The sequence below is a fragment of the Arachis ipaensis genome, chromosome B01, assembly GCF_000816755.2.
Source record: "Arachis ipaensis cultivar K30076 chromosome B01, Araip1.1, whole genome shotgun sequence".
Taxonomy (NCBI): Eukaryota; Viridiplantae; Streptophyta; class Magnoliopsida; order Fabales; family Fabaceae; genus Arachis; species Arachis ipaensis.
Genome location: NC_029785.2, coordinates 124,939,505 through 124,945,450, shown reverse-complemented (window position 1 = coordinate 124,945,450; position 5,946 = coordinate 124,939,505). Strand labels below are relative to the sequence as shown.

The window sequence follows — 5,946 nt, the reverse complement described above, 5'->3', positions numbered from 1 at the left end:
ATAAATTATTATAATTACTTAAATTTCTATTACTTTAACAAATAATTTGTATTTTATAGCAAAATAAAAAAAAATCTCTACAATTACTTTAACAAATTGTTCATAACCCCAATCATGTTATTAATAAAATTGTATGCATAAAATATCTAAAAAGCTTCCATTTATGTGCATCCTTTTTGAAAAATCTTAAAAGCTTCCAATAATAACTATTCTTATGATATCGGCCATAACTAAAAATATTAATAAAAAAAATCAAATCTTAGCTTTACAATTAGCCACACTGCACTGAATCTTTTAATACTTCAAATGAACATAAACACAAAGGAGGAATGGAAAAGGACAGTTTCATCCAGAAAATTAATATTGAAAAGCTTGAAAAAAATCTTCAAAAGAACATGAAAACATTATTGTGAATCATGAGTTAGAGAATTGTAGAGCTAACTGATTGTGCTCATTTGGTTAGATTTCTTGTCCGGTTAAATACTTTTTTTTTTTTGGTGACTCGTCCGGTTAAATACTTAAATGTGAAAGTTGTGATCTAATGTTTCATTAAAACAAAACAATGAGCTTTAGCAAGCAAATGAAATCTAATAACACCATAGCAAACTAATTTTATAACAATATAGTTCAACTAAGAACATAACCACATCAATCATTGAAAAGAAAATTAAATTAAGATTACAATATTTCAAGTTCAACTATTTTATAAGAATAACTCACCCATCAGAACATCAACCACATATGATAAAAGATCAAATAGGCAATATAAATGAACCTTGTGGTCTTTGAGGACAATTTCAACTTTGATTTCCTAGTAATTGATCCACATATCAATAGAGAAATCAATCAAATAAAACAGCACCTCAACAAATAAAAGGCTTTTCATAAGGGAGGGAAGGATTACCAAGGTGATTGGTTAGTTCATCAAGCAAGAAAATAGTTGGGTTCATCAAGTAAGAGAATATTTGTTAAATCAATTATGAAGTAGTACAAATGAGTTCATTGCTAAAACACATGCAAGAGTGCTACCCATATTTAGAAGTGTTATGCATAACAAAAATGATAAACTATGCACATTCAGCATTCGCATTTGTAGCTTCAGCAATAAGGTGCCGATTAAGCTACAGAATAAAAAGTAAAATAAAATAAGAGCTTATATTTTGCTGCAAAAGAGCATATCTAATTTTTACTAAATTATTCTAGAAATGTATAAGCAAATTATTGATCTCTGAAATCTTATTTTGCATTCAAATAATGAACACCCAATTGATTTTCCTCGAAAAAATGCAGCAAAAATTATCATAAAAAAATTGATTAGTTCTATCATTATATAAAATTCAACCAAAAGAGCTTATACCTGATTAATTTTATATACTATCTCTTAATAAATAAAATTTTCATTTATTTACCCCTTTTTCTTTTTTTTGGATGCATTATGCTTGCTTTTGTTGTTATGATTTTCATTGGCACATGTGCCTCTGATTTTCTGAAACCTCCTTTTCAACTTCCATAAGGTCGACTCATTCTAAAGAATGCAACAACATTCATTAACAAAGGTAATTTTTTTTTTCCTAATTGCTTTTAGTGAAACAGATCTATTGTTTCTTTGTCTCTTCTTATTTAAGATTTATGAAAGGAAAAAAAATGGATGACATTATGACACTTGGGACGAAGTATACAGATAAATTATCCGAGCATCATTGCTGAGATCCACCTTTTCTAAAGCATAACGGCGGCACAAAACATAAGGATGATTGAATACAGTTCATCTCCAATTATATTTTCATCTAAAGATAATCAAGAAATATAATTAGTACTTAAAAGGATTAACAAATTAATGGAATTGATTGAAGTCCAATGAGCTACTTGATGGCACATAAGTCTCCAAATATGAAAAAAATGGTTATGTAATCTGCCACATTTTTTTATAACAGTTCAACAGTTAGGAAAAGAAAATATTAACATGCTTTAACCTGTCTAAATTCACATTATATTCAAAGCATGAAAAGTATATCCTACTGAAATTGAAACCCAAGAATGCTTTTATTGTTTATCTATTCTACTGAACATATCAAACTCATTTAGGTTTGCCATCACATTTGTCTTTGGCTGTAGCTTTTCCAAATTCGACAACATTGACACTATCACATGGACCAACCTATGGATAGAAGAAACTTCTTATTTAACACAACTATCCAATCTATCAATTACTTGGAAAATGCATCTCTTCTAAGCTCAAAGTGTGACTAATAATTAATCCTTATTGTTATAGATTTTTAGTTCTTTTTCATAGTACTGTTTTACCCTTTTCTTCTTCCTTATTTCTCAGTCAAATCCTATGGACAGATTTAAAAATGAATCAGAGATTAAAGAATAAAGATAGAAAAATCACCTTTAAGATTGTGTCAATAGTGCAAACCCTTTCCAGATAATACAACATAAAATAGTCTTATCCTGCAGCACAAATACACATTTGATCTTAGCTTTAAGTCGAGGGTGAATCCCTGGAGGTGAAATCAATTAGATAGATCTTGGCTTTAAGTCCTTCCATAAATCACCAAATTCAGATAATAGCAAAAATCAAAGTTTACCTATATATTCATTATTCTATTCTCTATTCTGATAGGTGTGGCCAAACTTGTCATATACATCTCTTTCTCTCTCTGTAAATTGACATGAACTATTTCACATTAAATAATGAGCTACAGAATCATTAAAGCAAGTTAGAAAATTATATTGGTATTTCAACCCAAATATAGGATAGACAGACATTTGTATCTAACCTGATTTGGGACATTTGTATCTCAAGTTGTTCCATCTCATCATTATTCCATCTACTTTGGTCTTCCTCAATTGTTCTTTTCTCTACATCTTCTTCCTCTTCTCCTTGTTCTTTCTCATCCTCCTCACCATAATCGTTGACATCAAAATCATCTTTTGCATGCTCCATCTGCATCACAAAAACAACAGTCAATCACAAATAGAAAATAATAAACCACTATACTTGCAAAACATTTTAGAAATCTTGCATCACCAATACTTACCTTGTCAAGCTCCATATTACTGTAGTCATCCAAAACATTGTCACTTTTTCACATCTTCATAGATGTCTTTGCAGATAATCCCATTGTCAAGCCCAACTTTCAAAAAAAAAAAAATCCATCAAATTTAGAATAAAGTAAAACCTCGGTTAGGAAACTAACATTCCAGAGGGAGTAAATGAGTAAGCAAACAGCTAAAGTAGCCCTTAATCCATGTGAAACCTTAGCACTAAAAGTAACACCAAAAAGCAAGTAATCAAAGAAGCTCTATCTCTATTCGTCTTGGCAACTACAAATAGTTCAAGTCGCACAGTCAATGTTCCACTTGCTGCTCATAAAAGATGGAGTTTTCTATGCTCTAAATTGTTTTAGAATTCAAATTCATTAACATGAGACCGAAAAAAAAATAACAAAGAACAAATTGGAACAGGGAATGATATCTTTGACAACAACACTGTACATTAATTTCCAAAGCAAAGAACAAACCTTCAGTTAAAAAAATTTATAAATGGTTATGGGTTTACCATTTTCCCCATTCCAGTATCTCATATTTTTTCATCCTAAACCACACATGCCAACATGCATTGGAGTAATAATTAAAATAACACTAAAAGGCACCTCTTTAGTCCTAATTTGTGGGTGGAATAATAATCAAAATGCTGGAAATCAAGCAAATGTCAAAGATGACCAGATAACCATTTCAAAAGTTTTCAATGATTTCGCGACTATCATGTTTGTGCATCACAGGTGCTACACTCAGAACACTCTAGTATACATTATTGTTTCCTTTCCTTTATTTGTTGCTGCATTTGGATCTTCTCATGCTATTCTCTTTCCATGTTGTTGGTCATGTTTCAATCTTTGCCATTAAAATTGAATGTTTATCTTTTATTGGTATAGATTGAAACACAACTTAAAACATCAGAAGATCCGAATCCTTTTGCATCTCCTTAACATATAGAAAGCATAATTTCTTAAGGAAGAGACAATACTATCTCCTCTTAAAGAATTTGGCTCTGATCTACTAATACAAAACATGAGTGTTGTCTCTCATATGCATCATGCAGCAGATCACCAAGAGAGTTTTTTTCAAACGATAAAAATAAAAAACAAAAAAACAAAAAATAAATTAATTTAAATTTTGATACCAGAGAATAACCGCAGATGTAAGGGAGAGACGAACGAATCCCCAGAGATTCTCAAAGGCCTTTATTGAGAACCCACTCCACGCGTCCCCGTTTGTGCCGCTCAAGATGTACACAATATGTGGCACCACTATGAACCACCACGACCGTCTCCCACCCAGCCACAGCAGATAACAACTTCTCATGCTCTTCATTGTACACCTGAGGCTTCGCACCATCCTCGATTCCAAGCTTCCAGTGATCTCCAAAGTCAGATTTCTTCATAGGAGCCTCAGAGTACAGATCCTATATTAGATTTTTATGCAACAATGAGATGTAGGTACAGCTTCTCCTTGACTCATGTTTGGCTACATAGCATGAATAGAGTCACCAATCAAGGTCACACAAAGATAAAGGGCGGAGCAAGATGTTGAGTTTGTAGGTGCCGAGTGAAATGGCGGAGCAAGAATTGGAGTATCAAGGGGTTTAGGGTTTGTTTTGAAATGGATGGTACGTTTTGGGGAGTTGAAATCTGGTGAGACTTGAGAGTTGAGAGTAAAGAGGAGAAAGGGAATGAATTTAAAATGGTGGAGATATCTCGTACTAAAATAGCCTCTTCTTCAGTTGCAAGGAGCAAATCTCCCTCATAAAAGATGATCTTCGCGATGATGAAGATCCCTGAAGTTTTTTTTTCTTTGCTTTTGTTGCTTCTTAATGTTCAATCACCAAAAGTAAAAGGGAAGAGAGGGAATTTGAATTTGAGATGGATTTGCGCGGAAAATTTCCCGCTTGAAGGCACACTGGAGGAAACACTGTTTTGCCTGCCACCTGTCGTTACCACGGATGATGTTAGATTGGAGGGAATACTGTTCTTTGCTTCGGGGACTGAACTGCATAAGTATCTATCTATCTATTCTATTATATAAAAATTGGATATCTGCACTTAATGATGGAGCTGACATGGCATGCTCCGGATAGTGTTTTCCGATTTAATTATTTTAACTAATTCAATACAATTTATTACCATGACTTAATTATATTAGCTAATTGATTTGATTAGATATTTTAAATATTAATATAATTTATTATAATATATATTACTTAATTAATTTTACTACATTAATTATAATTTGTTATATTAGTTAATTAATTTATTCATTTATAAAGTCTGAAATAAAATAAATAATTTTTTATTTATTCTAATTGAATTCATTAAATTTAATTATACATTATATACGAATTAATAATAATTTATAAATCACTCTAATTTATAATATTTAATAAAATAATTTATAAATCACTTTATATTATATATGTATTAATAAAATAGGATATTACGTCTTTATTATTTCGATTCTCTTAGCACCTATAAATACCCTTCTATATTGTATCATTTTACACAACTTGAATACACACAAACCTCTCTCTTACCCTTTCTAATAATAATAAATACAGTTTAATTTAGTTAGAAGTTCATTATTTTATAGTCTTCTATAAAATAATCTTTTTATCACTTTGTATATTTTAACTCTTTTTTATTTTTTTTCTCTTTACATATAATTTTGTTGTGCATTAACTTTGTTTATTTAATGATAAAATATACTCAAGTTAATTCTATCATATAATAGTTTATTTTCTCCTATATATTTTGATTTGTATAGTTACTATTGATCTTACTATTTAAGATCTTGCTGTTTTTGTTTTCTTGAATTGTTCTTTATTTTTTTTATGACTTGATAATTTAAAAAAAAAAAAGCAAAGAACAGAAAAAAAGATGGCTA

At 30.4% G+C, this 5,946-nt stretch overlaps 1 long non-coding RNA gene across 3 annotated transcripts; it reads right to left on the bottom strand.

Moving 5' to 3' along the window:
• On the bottom strand, window positions 508–5,039 carry LOC107636992. 3 transcript variants are annotated; one of them, XR_002348059.1, is made up of 6 exons: window positions 4,190–5,039; window positions 3,045–3,140; window positions 2,784–2,950; window positions 2,393–2,663; window positions 1,715–1,787; window positions 508–1,525 (listed from the first exon to the last, which is right to left on the bottom strand). It is a non-coding gene; the product is annotated as an uncharacterized LOC107636992 (long non-coding RNA). The 3 variants fall into 3 exon arrangements; XR_001619375.2 differs by lacking the exon at window positions 1,715–1,787 and having other exon boundaries at window positions 1,181–1,525; window positions 2,393–2,504; window positions 2,592–2,663; window positions 4,190–5,035; XR_002348058.1 differs by lacking the exon at window positions 1,715–1,787 and having other exon boundaries at window positions 4,190–5,035.